The sequence below is a fragment of the Chenopodium quinoa genome, unplaced genomic scaffold, assembly GCF_001683475.1.
Source record: "Chenopodium quinoa cultivar QQ74 unplaced genomic scaffold, ASM168347v1, whole genome shotgun sequence".
Lineage (NCBI taxonomy): Eukaryota > Viridiplantae > Streptophyta > Magnoliopsida > Caryophyllales > Amaranthaceae > Chenopodium > Chenopodium quinoa.
In genome coordinates, this window is record NW_018745260.1 from 663,872 (window position 1) to 678,466 (window position 14,595).

A 14,595-nucleotide genomic window follows, 5' to 3' on the forward strand; every position below is an offset into this window, starting at 1 on the left:
CTGTTCTGACAAGCCGACTGCACCGGATTTCCAGAACTTCATCAACCGTCACTCGTTCAGGTAACTCAGTTCTCTTACTCTTAATTTTCTTTTTATTTTTTGAAATGGCACCACGGAAGCACACGACACGACCTAAGTTAGTGATCAGCCGGTCACCGGGGACGGCTGAATCTAGGACTAGGAGTGCCGCCTGCCCTTTTCTGGACCCATCTTTGCCCTTTATACAAAGTCCGACTGTATCTGTGTCTATGCAGAACGTGATGGCCAGAACAAAAAAGACTGATATGATATCAAACTCAGACGGCTCCTCCCAAAGGGTGCTCATTAGTGAAACATCTGACCAGGCGCCAGATGTAGAATTGAAACGAGGCGGCTGCCAAGCCGACAGTTCTGAGAGAGGGGCCAAGGTGGTCCCTTCCCATCTTACCGTTGATATGTCTAATTTTCCTCCTGCTCCTTCTAAGGGAGAGGAGGCGGGCCCCTCTGGGAGAGGGGAGGAGTCGTCCTCTTCGGACTCGTCAGAGGACGAGTCCGAGTCCAGCTCTTCTGGCCACAGTTCTCCAGGCTCAGAAGAAAGACATAGCCGCCTACAAGAGGCGAGACTTTCTCATGCAGTTGAGAAGGGGGACAATTGGGCGGAGCCGTCCGCCTCTTACAGAGAGGAAAACGCCCCCTACTACTGCATGGTACCCCGGGGCCGGATCGCAACCATGCAAGACAAAGTGGAGAGCTTTATTGCTAACCACAGAATGGGCCCGGAATTTTTACTGTTCGTGCCGGATCCAGAAGACACTGTCGTCTGGCCGGCTGGTACCAGCTATGATGACGGCTGCTTTGGCTGCTATGTGGCGGCCATCAAAGCTGGACTGCGCTTCCCATTTCATCCGGCTGTTCAGCGGATTTTAGATGGGTATGATTTGGGGTTATGGCAGTTAGCCCCCAACTCTTGGGTAAACGTACTCGGCTATGTGGCCGGGTGCGAAATGTACGGGGTGGAGCCAAGCTTTGAGGCTTTCGCCCACATGAACTATCTCAGCCGGACCCCTAAGTCGGGAGGTACCGGCTGGTATCAATTAACAAGCCATAGGGGTTACCTCATGACGAGAGGTAAGGCGAACAAATGGAAGGATTGGCGGAACACCTTCCTTATCATTGAGGGTTCAGACACGGAGCTGAACCAACGTTTTAACAAGTGGAATAGGGATCCGCCTCTTCTCGCAGGCGGCCGCAGCATGCCGCCTGTTCCCCCAAAGGCTAAAAGAGAGATCCTAGACAAAGGACTCTTCAAAGTAGAGACTAGGGTGAACTCTACTTCAGGGGTACGAGAGCAAGTACCCCTACACTGCGTCCCGAGCTTCAAGTGGCTCTATGACGAGTACTTTTTGGCCGCCTGTGGCCTCAGCAGTCGGTGCTCTAGAGGTAGCCGGCCTGACAAATACTCTGTTTTTTTCACGCCTTGTTTACTTGGGATCTTTACTAACTTTGCTGTTTATTTTTTGCAGCTGACGCCATGAGTAAAATAACAGCATCCAAGACTGCGGCGGCCATGTTTCGGGCCTCTCTCATGCAACAGTCTTGTGCCGACTCCCCCAACAAGGGGGCACCCTTGGTAGGCTTCGAAAACTCTTCCTCTTTTAGGAGTTGTCTTATGCATATACTAACTCTTTTTGTTTTCAGTCTGGCACTCCAAGAGCTTCTTCCTCGCAACAGCCGGACCCCAAGGCCCGGAGGACGACTGTTGCAAGCTCTCCTGGGTCTTCCAGGAAAACAGTGGCGGCTGAGAAGCAGCCGGCCACTTCTTCTAAAACCCCGGCGGGGCCGCCTAGAAGTATGGACAATCACTTGTAAAAACTTTCACACTTGCTTCCTTCTTGACTAGGTCTAACTTGCTTTTTTTTTTACGCTTGATGCAGCCGGCCCTCAGGGGCTTGACTTGGTTGAGGTAGCCAAGTCCATGATCAAAGTAGTTCCTCCATCTGAAAGGGAGGCGGTCAGGGGTGCCGGCACCCTTGACCTTGATGGGATTTCAGGGGTCCTTGCTGAGGTATACTTAGCATATTTTTGAGTATTTGAGTTCCAGGACGCCTGTTATCTTTTTGTTTGGAAACTGACGCCTGTTTTTTTTTTTTTGTACTTAGGCCCTGCTCCGAGTTAACAGCCTTCGCAAGCCGATTGATCGGAAAAACAAAGAGGTAAAGGCCGCAAAAGCTATGGCCGCCTCCAACTGTGATAAGGCAATGTTTCAAATTGCCCAAAATGAAGTACTGACCATTGATATTCTTTATTATCAGGCGCGGGCTACCGCCGCTGTTCGGGCTCAGTTAGAGGCGGCCCAGAAGAAGAATGACGAGCTGGAGGCGACCGTCACAAATCTTAAGGCCGAGCTGAAACCTCTTCGCCAAAAAATGCACTCTTACGAAGCCATGGAGAAATCTTTGGCCAACGTAAAAGAACGCCTGGTGAGCCAAGAGAAGAGTCTTACCCAAGAGCTCTCGGAAAAGGCCGAGCAAGAGAAGAAAAAGCTCGTCCGGGAGATGGTGGAAGACTCCGCTCAAATCCAGCGCATGACCTGGGGCCGCCTGTTCCCCAATGCCGACTTTGCCTCATGGGAAAGAACGTACCGCCAGTGTTCGGAAACATATAATCAAGAGATCCTGGCGGCTGCTGAAGAAGAGGCGTTGGAAGGTACGTTGGAGGAGGAGGAAGAGCCGGTTGTGGCGCTTGTGCCACTTGGGGGTAAGGCATCAAAAGAGGGTGCAGCTAAAGCCGAGTCCAGCAAGAAGAGTGCTGACCAGGCGGCAGCTGCTAATACTGAACTGCCCCCTTCTTAAGCTTAAAGTATATATTTTTTTTTTTTTCACGGCCTGCGTGCCGTTTGCTTTGTATTTACCCGGCCAGGGGGCCGGGGCTTTGAATATTCTGCTGGTCTTTAATGACCGACTTATTTTTAATCAAATTTTTGTTTTGATTCAAATTTGTCTAAGTATTCCATATCTAATATCCCATTGTTCACTAGACCGACTGTTGTACATGGCCGAACGTTGCAGACAGGTACAAATAGTAAGTACTACTAATAGTAAGTACGCCGCCTATGCCCCTGGACGACTGGTTGTCTGTTTCCAGGATAGACGATCAGTCGGCCATTTATTCAATCGGTATTCGAACTATTTATTCAATCGGTCTGACCAAGTAAATAGTATTACCTAGTCGCCAAGGAATTAAGTAGGATAACAAGCGGCGGGTACCGGTTGTTTCCCTTTATTGCCAATGTTGGCTTTTAACTCGTAATTTGTTAACCTAGCAAGAGTAGTGGTTGAGAGCCCCTGTTTATTAAAGACAGGCGGACGACTCATACCTTTTAGGCTCCATACTAAGTTTGAGTGACTATTAAGTTAACATAGGAGTTACTTAGTCTTCGTCACAATCTAGATCGAGTAGTAGAGGTACCAGGCGGCGTAGGCCGGCTAGACCCCTTGATTCGCCAATGTTTGTTGGCTATTAACTCAATAGGTACCCCCTGCATTTATCCCAAGTAATACAGGCGGTCATCTGACTCAGATGTCAACTGCTACCACTGGTTTGGTTAGTGATAGAGTTATCCTTGTCTCAAAAACGGCTACGTGGTTGCCCTTGGGGACAGTCGTATAGGTGCCGTGTAATTAGTTTATAGAACAATGTTCCACCCAAAAGGGAGCTGCTCTCTGCGACGAATTTCATCCGGAGGGATGCCGTCGGACGCCTGCTATGATGTTGGGACAGGTCGTATTAGTTTTGTAGATTTGATCAGGTGGCTTGGCGCCTGGTCTGATCATTCGGCCGGTGGCCTTGGTAAGTTCTTGGTGAACGTAGGTGCTAAGTAAAAGAAGGGTAGCCGCCTGTTAGACACAGGGTCGGCCAGGCCCTAATCTTTTTAGCTAAGTATTGTGAGTAAAATACTCAATGGAGAGTAGCCGACTGTAAAGGTACAGACGGCATGCCCCTCTGAAGATAGAGTGAAAAACTCCATGGAGAGTAGCCGACTGTAAAGGTACAGACGGCATGCCCCTCGTAATACAAATTTGAATAGTAAGTGCAAACTTTATTAAGTAGCTCTTTACTTTACATCATTCAGAAGAAATATTTTTTAAGGTTATTTACATTCCAAGTTCGAGGCAACGGTTTTCCGTCTGGTGTTTCCAGACGGTAGGTACCGTCCCTGACTTCCTCATAGATTCGGTAGGGTCCTTCCCAGTTGGGAGTTAGTTTGCCAGACTCATTAGCCCTACCAACTGCTTCCATTTTTCTAAGTACAAAGTCCCCTACTTTGAGTGGACGCCTGTGTACTTTTTTGTTGTATGATCTAGTCATTCTCAGGCGATAGATCTCATGGCGCAAAACAGCATTGCCCCTCTTTTCAGGAAGTGAGTCTAATGCCAGGCGCATGGCTTCCCAGTTTGCCTCTTCGTCATATAGCATTACTCGAAGAGTCGGCTCGTAGTGTTCTATTGGAAGAACAGCTTCCGCACCATAAGTTAGGAGGAATGGAGTTTCTCCAGTCGCCCCTTTTTCAGTCGTCCTAATGGCCCAGAGAACATGTGGTAGTTCATCCGCCCATAGGCCGCCTGCTCGTTCAATCTTTTTCTTGAGACCGTCTGAGATGATTTTATTAAAGGCTTCTACCTGGCCGTTTGCTTGTGGACGGCCGACAGATGCAAAGTAGTGTGCAATTCCTTGGTCTCCCAACCAGCTTTTGAGAACAGGCGTCTCAAATTGGGGACCATTATCAAAAACCATAGACATGGGAACCCCGAACCGAGTGATGACGTTTTTCCAAATGAATGAAATTACATCTTTCGTCTTGATTCCCTTTACAGCCTCCGCCTCTACCCATTTAGTGAAGTAGTCAACGGCAACAAGTATATACCTTCTGCCGCCTGTAGCAGGCGTATATGGACCCAGAATGTCCATGCCCCACTTAGCAAACGGTAGTGGGCTGTGAATGGTAGTGAGGTCAGTAGCCGGACGGTGAATTAATTTGCCAAACCTTTGGCACTTGTCACATTTTTTCACCATCTCCATTGCATCTGCTTCCAAAGTAGGCCAAAAGTAGCCCTGCCGCCTTGCCCTTTGAGCAAGCATCCTACCACCTATATGCGAAGCACAGTAACCAGAGTGAAGATCATCTAGTATCTCTCGTCCCTTTTCAGGAGTAACACACTTTAAGAAGGGTTGAAGGTACCCCCTCTTGTGAAGTTCTCCCTGTATCATTTCAAAACAGGAGGCTCGTTTTTTCAGTGCTGCCGCCTGTTGAGGATCATCCGGCAGTGTACCGTTTGTCAGATATGCCCTGATTGAATCCATCCAGGTTGAGCTTCTGTCTAGGATTCCAATAGGGTTTTCCTCGATGCTTCTCTTCTCCATTACTTCCCAAAAAACAGTTCGAGGAGTATCGGAGGAGGCGGATGATGCTAATTTTGACAGTGCATCTGCCTGGTTGTTTTCTGATCTCGGCACTTGGATCAGATGGAAATCCTCAAGGGGGCCGACTGCTTGTCGGACCGCCTGTAAATACTTGATCATGGCCGGATGGGTTGCTTCGTATTCGCCATTGTACTGACTCACTATCAATTGTGAATCAGAACAGGCGTCTATTTTTCTTGCCCCTGCCGCCTTGCACATGCGGATCCCGGCTAGTAAAGCTTCATATTCTGCCTCATTGTTTGAAGCCTGAAAACTGAAGCGTAGAGCATACTCGAACCTGTCGCCCTCTGGAGATTGACATACGACGCCTGCTCCACAACCATTTGAAGTAGAGCTTCCGTCCACATATACCTTCCAGACTTGGTCTGGAACTTGAGAGTCAGGAGGACGAGTCATCTCTACAATAAAGTCAGCAAAGGCTTGCCCCTTCACTGCTTTTCTAGGCTCGAAAGTAACTTCGAGGCTCTGTATTTCTATGGCCCATTTGATCATTCGTCCTGACGACTCCATGATGGTAAGGGGCCGCTTGATTGGTTGGTCGGTATACACGACGACTGCATGTGCCAAAAAGTAGGGCTTCAATTTTTTAACAGCCATGAAGAGTGCAAGACCAAATTTCTCCACTAGGGGATACCTCAACTCGGCATTTTTCAGTACGTGACTGACAAAGTAGACCGGGAGCTGACAGCCGTCCCTTTCAGCAAGGAGCACAGCGCTTAACGCATGATCAGAGACGGTCAGGTACATGTAGAGATCCTCTTTGGGCAAAGGGCTGACCAGCCTCGGCAAGGAATGCAAGTGAACTTTTAATTTCTGGAAGGCGGCCTCAGCATCCGGCCCCCATTCAAACCTTGCCTTTTTCTTAATTGCCTGGAAAAAGTATAGGCATTTGTCGCCTGATCGGCTTAGGAATCTCCCCAAGGCCGCCAGACAACCTGTTAACTTCTGAACCTCTCGGATGGTACGAGGCGACTGCATGTCAATGACCGCCTACACCTTCTCAGGGTTCGCCTCTATTCCTCTCTGATTGATAAGGAATCCGAGAAATTTCCCAGACTCAACTCCAAATACACATTTCTTGGGATTGAGCATGACATGGTGTCGCCTGAGTGTGGCGAAAGTTTCTCGGAGGTCCGTCAGATGATCTTTCTGAAGTTTAGTCTTGACAATCATATCATCAATATATGCCTCGACGTTTCTCCCAATCTGATCAAAGAACACTGTGTTTATCATTCGTTGGAAGGTAGCCGGGGCATTCTTAAGACCAAACGGCATGACCGTGTAACAGTATAACCCCTGATCAGTGACGAAGGCCGTCTTCTCCTGATCTTTTCTTCCATAAGGGAATTTGATGGAAACCAGAATAGGCGTCCATAAAACTCATCAAGGCATGACCCGCTGTTGAGTCGACCAGGTTATCAATTTTAGGCAGAGGGTAACTGTCTTTGGGGCACGCCTTGTTTAAGTCTGTGTAGTCTACACACATTCGCCAGGTGCCATTCGGCTTTTTAACAAGCACCACATTTGCAACCCAGTCTGGGAAGTAACATTGCCGAATGAACCCTGCATCAAGTAATTTTTTAACTTCGGCGGCTGCCGCCTGACTTCTTTCTTCGCCATGGTTCCGCTTCTTTTGCCGTACCGGCTTCTTTTTCGGATCCACAGCGAGTTTATGTACTGCCAGATCAGGACTAATGCCTGGCATTTCATGGACTTCAAATGCAAAGATGTCCTTGTATTCTTTCAATAGGTTGTGAAAGTCGTCACCAAGGTTTCTCAGAGCAGTCGTCCCAACTTTGACTGTTCGGTCAGGACGTGAGTCGTCTAAGATCAGGTCCGCATGCTCACCAGCCGGCTGAGGGCGGAACTCATCCGGCCGCTCCTCTGCCAATGATTGCTATTTTCTTGCTTTTCTTGCGGACTCTGTCTGGGACGCCTTTCTCTTTTTGTCGCCTGTTTCTTGAACAGGCGCACTCTCCTTGACATTGTCAAGGTCTGTTTTTTCTCCACTTGACGCAGTGGCCATAACAGTGGGCTTGACATCCGAGAGATAGCACTCTCGGGCCATCCTCTGATCTCCCCTTAGGGAGCCGACTGTTCCATTATCCCTCTCAAACTTAAGCAGCATAAGAGACGGGATTATAACAGCCTTGGAATTATTCAGGGCTGGTCGACCCAGAATCATGTTGTAGGCCGAGAGTTCCTCTACTACTAGGAACCGGACTACCATGTGTCGTCCTTCCCCTTTTTCGCCCAGGCGAATGGGTAAATCTACTCGTCCCAGTGGGTGGACGACTCCTCCTCCAAACCCTATTAAAGGGTGGGAGGCCGGATGTATGCAGTCCGTCTGATATTTCAGTTTTGATAGACATTTGCTGCTGATGAGATCTGAGGAGCTCCCGGTATCTATGAGGATTCGGCCAACTCTCTGGTTGGCCACTTTACATTCAATAACGAGAGGGTCGTCATGCGGCCCCCTTACCCCTCCTAGATCCTCTTCAGTGATGACAATCTCAGGAAATGTATATTTGGACGGCCGTTCTTGGTGAACGGAATTTACATCTAACCGCCTTATATTATCTTTGTTGCCCCTAATAGTGGGGCCGCCTCCTGAGAAGCCGCCTGCAATGGTGTAGACGACTGCATCATCTGTATCGGAACTGTCGGCCTGTTGATTCTTTTTGGCCGACTGCTTTTTTGAGGAAGTGTTCCCCGTAGATTTCTTGACATAAGTGTCAAGATCACCTTGCTCAGCCAAGCGGTCTAGGTACCGCATGAGACTGATGCAGTCATTGGTGTGATGACCAACGTCATCATGATAAGCACAGATTTTGTCTTGGTTCCGGTTGTTTGCAGAACCCTTCATGGGGACCGGCTTCTCAATTGAGAACCGTCCCTTTATTTCTTTTAGGATAAACTGGTTATCCTTGTTAAACACATACTTTGGGGAGTATGGTTTGAATTCTTTTTTCTTTTTCTGGGCCGGCTGTTTAGAGGAATCAACCGCCCAGACCTCTTTTCTTTTCTCATCTTTGTTAGACGACTGTTTCTGTCGTCCTTCTCTTTTGTCGAACCTTTTCCCATCCGACTGTTTTATTGTACACAGATCAGTCGCCTGTATATAGGCTTCTGCTTCAATCAAGGCCTCTTGAAGAGTCGCCACCCTTTTTCGAACTAAATCAAATTTGAAGGTAGACCCGTCTTTGAGACCTCTAAAAAAGTCAGTATAAGCTACCTCATCCGGTAACCCTTGAATCTGTATTCTCATCTGGTTGAACCGCCTGATGTAAGAACGAAGCCCCTCCTTCTCGCCCTGCTGAATTGTTCCCAAATCAAGGGTCGTTTTCTTCGCAGGGATGTTCATGGCGAAGTTGGAAGCAAATAAGTAAGCAAGCGTCCTGAAGCTGTTTACACAACCAGTCGGCAGGTTGCCGAACCATTGCTGTGTGATTCCCTTGAGAGTCGCTGGGAAACACTTGCACCAAGTGGGATCATCCAACCCTTGAAGGTACATCAGGTTGGTGAATGCCATCAGATGGTCTTCTGGGTTAGTAGTGCCGGCATAGGCGCCTACTAGTACATTTTTTACTTTGGCCGGCTGAGCGGCTTCAGTAATTTCCTTGGAGAAGGCCGACGGCTGTTCACCAAGTCTAAGCAACCGTAGCTGCCAGTCCATAGGTTGGACGTTTTTTGCTGCAGGTCCACCAAATGGAGGTGGCTGCATAAAATACTGTTGTTGCGGCACAAATGGTAAGTTTGGTACCGCCTGGGCACTATGAAAGCCGGACTGACGGGAGGTGCCGCCTGACTGACTCTCATGGTACGACTGAGTATGCCTCATCGAGGCATTTCGCAAACTGTCTTGAAAATTTGAAGTAGAAGCCGACTCTGACAATCGGTCACTCTTCTTCTGCTCTAGCAGTAGCCGAGCATCTGTGAACGTTTGCTTTGACCCGTCCGCCTGAATATGACGAACCGGTTTCCTATTTCCCGTAGGATAACGGAATTTTGTGAAAATCAAGAGCAGGTGGCTCCCGCTTCTTGGATTTAGGATGAGGAGTCGCCTCTCGCCCTTGAACTGGCTTCCTCTTCAGTGAAGTGGAAGGTTTTTTGGCCGACTGCTCTTTGACTGAAGCAGGCGGCTTTTTGTTGATCAACTCTTGAATCTCTCCCTTGAAGTCCCTCATGAAGGTCATGAGTTCGTTCCTTGTGATGGGAGCAGACCCATCAGTCGGCTGTTGCCGAGCAGGCGGTGCGCCTGCTGGCTCGCTTCCTGTTTGAAGATGCTCCCGTTCCCTCCTTTCGGTATGACGGGTACGTCGGGCCCTTAGGGTCCCGTCTGGAGCTGTATGAGTTTCCACTTCAAATTCACTTTCGGTGTCATGGTCCGACTGAACTTGAGGGTCGTTTAGGAGACGCCTCTCTTCAGGAGTCGGTACAGACTTGGATGCCATCTCTGAAGTACTCTCCCCACAGACGGCGCCAAATGTTTCGGGGTTTTCTGATGTCCTGCGGGAGAGTTACAATTCCGAGACTGGAACCGGACGCCTGTACCTGCAAAATAACGGAGACTCCTGAGAGCTCCGCCTCCAACGGTCAAGTTAGTACCTGATTAAGGAGTAATTAATACGGAAATTAAAGTAATAAGATCTCTCTAGGTGAGAGTGTTTAATGTTGGTAATCTGCTTTGTTAGCGAGATTAGCCGGTTATTAGTGTTCCGTAATGTTTTTGTTCTTCTCTGTTCTTCAGGTGAGATTAATTGCTTCTCAATTGCTTGATGTTCTCTTGATTTCTTGATTTCTTAATTAATGAGGATTAATTAAGTATTTATAGTCTTGAGAAGCGTGCCACTCTCTAGGTTTAGGGTAAACCTAGGGCTGACCGGGCCTCTAGACAGGATTGGGCCTTGTTGGCCGATTTTCCCATTTGGCATGGGTGGACACGTGGCGTGCCTCGATTGGTCCGTAGAGGACGTATCTGTGATTGACACGTGGCAGGCTCCTATTGGCCTTCGTGAAGGACACGTGACGGAACCTGGTTGGTCCACTTGTCAGACGGTGATTGGTGGATAAAAATCCCCTAATCACACACCATTAGCATCAACTTGATCATGCACCTTATCATAATGAACAAAAGAGAAAGTAGAGTTGAAATCATTTGTTCTAGGTTCACCCATGGGATCATTTGACAATTCATGGAAATTCATGCTAATAAAAGAAGAATCAATACATTGCACATCAATATTAGAAACATGATTAACCCTATTATAGACATCCCAAGAAAGCCAAACATAAAAATCCTACGCATCATCAATTGACAATGCTCTAAATTCACCATTGTGCATGCATTCAACTTCATTCCTAGTTTTCTCATTTAAACCAAAATACCAAACCTCACAAACCTCCCAAAGACTAGAACAATATAATCTAAAAGTCCCTCAAGTCTATTAAAATATTAACAAAAAGGCTCATTTTCATATTGAGGAAATGATAGACGCCATTTATTTTTCTTTTCTTTTTATTTTTTTTTTACAAAACAAACAAAAATCAAATAAAAAAAAGTATATACAAAGATCTAGACTCAAGCAATCAAAAACACTCAAACATAGACACCGTTCCCCGGCAACGGCGCCATTTTGACGAGGGCAAAAACTAGGTCGTTGACTAATCCTCCCTCGGTCAAACTAAATTTATAAACACTTAACAAACCTAAATACAAGTATAGAGGCAAGTCAAGGGTTGAACCCAAAGGAACAGTAATGTTCAAGCACTCTCAATTATGTGCCTAAGCTAGGTCGAAGACAAAGATAACGAGAGAGCATTAACAACTAACAAACAAAGAAACCAAACAAATAAAACACTAGGAATGGGGATCAACAAGTAATCATGACAATTGTAGCAACTCGGGAACAACATGCAAATCAATGGTTACGAAGACTAATGGTAAGAGAAATAAAAAGAGCTCGACAAGATATCTCCTAGAGGTCTAGCTAGCGCCAACTATGAGAGATTCTAACTAGGAACGTCACTAACAAAGCTCAATCGACAAATGCGAGCTACAAATCAATGGTCCGTATCAATGTAGACTCACAATGCAATCTAGCATAATTTTTAAGGCCTATCGAATTACACACATGCACAATTTCCATTAATTACTTTAATTGAGATTAATCATCATAATCCCCAAATTAAGCACAATCAATCAATCATATAAGTTTCACCCAATCCTTAGCCAAACAACTACTCTAACATCATCATCTAATCAATTAATAACTAAGGAAGCAAGAATCAACAATATATGAAGAACAACTACACTAATCAAGCATCAAACATCAAAATCAATCCAAACAAACTTGATTATTAAACAAAGCAATAAAATGAGATAGATTTAGAAATGCTCATTGATAATAGAGAAGATCTTCAACACAATTGTCACCATTGAATCTTCAATCTCTCAATCACTATTGAAATTCCTCACTTTCTCCCTCTAAATCTACTCCTAAACTAACCCTATATTTAGAGAGAAAAGCTCTCAACTAAGCTAAAATAATGATTAAAATTATGTATAAAAACTTCCTACAAAAGGTATTTATGGAGGCGCGGAAACGAGATCGATCGAATTGAAGCTGGAAAGCAGGGGAGGAGCGCTCGCGCACAAGCTACGCGCGCCTGCGCTGCTGGGCGGCGCGGCTACACGGCTGCGATGCGCGCCCTATCCGATCTAGGTTTCTTTTGACTTTCTTTGTCGCTTGTGCACTTGATAATGAACCTGGAAACTCCTGATGATGCATAACGGTAGAGGCAGTAGCTAGGAGCTCTTTTGGTGGGTTCGACACCACTTCTTCATAGGAGCACGACTCGAAAGCGTAAGAGCTAGAACTTGGAGCACCCACTTCCTTGTATCTTGATCTTTCTCAATGCTATGAGCCTAATCCACAAGCATCTTCCAACTTGGAAAACAACCAATATCAAAGACCCGGACCCTGTACAATACCTAAAACCACGAAAAAAGAGAAAATAAAGGAGAAAAGACAATAGAAATAATAGAAATGCACAAAACCACAAAATAAAAGAGAAAAGGTAAAACAAAGAGAAAAAGCGTGAAACTAAACATTTATTAAGAAGGAAAGCTATGAAAAGAAGGTAAAGACGGCCTAAATACTCATCAAATGGGCGCCATTTAGGAAACCCATCACACTACTACTTTACAATCTACTCTGCTGAGCTGCTGCTTCATATTCTACCATGCTAGAGCATCTACTGTTGTTGTTACTTGGGTTCTACTAGAGCCGGTGGTTTTTTTTTTTTTTTTTTTTTTTTTTTGTGCATGTGTTAAATTACAAGTTATTAATTGAAATTACAAGTTAGTTTAGGCATATTATGAAATTGTATCAATTTAATTTCACAATGTTTATGTTGATTTCACATTTTTTATTGTTGTATATGTTAATATAATTTTTATATTTAATAAAAAAATAATTTTAATAATAATAATAATACTAATAATAATTAATAATAATAATAACAATAATAATAATTATTATTGTTATTATTATTATTATTATTAATTATTATTAGTATTATTATTATTATCATTATTATTGTTATTATTATTATTATTATTAATACTGTTGCTGCTGCTACTTCTACTACTTCTACTACTACTAATACTACTATTATATATTATTATTAAATATTAAATATTATTAGTATAATTATTATAATAATTATAATAATTATATATTATTATATAATTATTTTTATTATTATTATTAGAAATTAATAATTGGTATTATCTTTAAATATTAGTTATTATCTTTAAATATTAATTTTTATTATAATAAAATCAATTATTATTATAATCATAATAATAAAAATAATAATAATAACATTACTATTATTATCATTATTATTATTACTGTTATTATTACTACTACATTTATTATTATTATTATCAAATATTAATTATTATTATTATTATCAATATTATAACTATTAAATATTAAGTACTATTATTAATAATATTATGATTATAAAATATTAATTATTTATTATTATTATTAATTATTTTTTGTTATTATATATTATAATTCAATCGTAATTATTATTATAATTATTAATTATTATTTATTTATTATGTTTAAATTAATTTTTAATAATATTATTATTGTAAATTTAAATTTTTTATTATTAGGATCATTAAAAAATTAATATTTAATAATAATAATAAATATTATTATTATTAAATATTAATTTTTAATAATAATATTATTTTTAAATATTAATTATTAATTATTATTTTTTTTTAAATATTAATTTTTTATTAATTTATTAAATATTAATTATTAATATTATAACTCAATATTATGTATTATTTTTAAGTACAGCAGAGTAAAGCAGAGCAGAGCATATTTCAGCAAAGCGTCTTTAAAAACAGGGTCTAAAAGTGTTACCATACTGTAGGCGTCATTCGAAGCGCGCCTACGTTAAGCATGTGGTGAATATGCTTGGCACTCATAGGAAGTTGGAACTAACGTATACGATTAGGAACAAATAAAGTAGGGAGCCGCCAACAAGTTTTTTTAAGGAACTTGTAAATCGTTCATGGATCATAAAAGGCAACCACGAATACAAGTACGACGATAGTCAATAACAATTGACTCGTGAAGGTTACACCCCATTCATAATCCATGAGATTACTAACTCTATATAGTTCGGAACCATGAAAGGAGGATCGGGGATGATGGTATGTACGAAATGAGTCATGGAGTCACATACGCCCGTATTGGCGTCTACTCGATTCTTATTGTGAAAACCAATTCCCGTGATCTCAAAGGCATGCAAACAAAGATTCAATTCGCTCCAAACTATTAATATGCTAAATTGGTTGAATATTAATGCAACACCTAATACGAAAATATCGTGATCACTTTAATTACACAACAAGATTTAAAAGGATCCTAAATCGGTTGTCCAAATTATCTTATTAGGCGTGATATTCAATTACATGTTCCCTTTAAACATTCAATATAGTGATCATAAAATTATAATAGAATAAAATGAACATTAATATTGAAAGTAATTCAACAATAAATTGTTAGTCAAATCAAATAAAAATAAACCTAATCATGATAC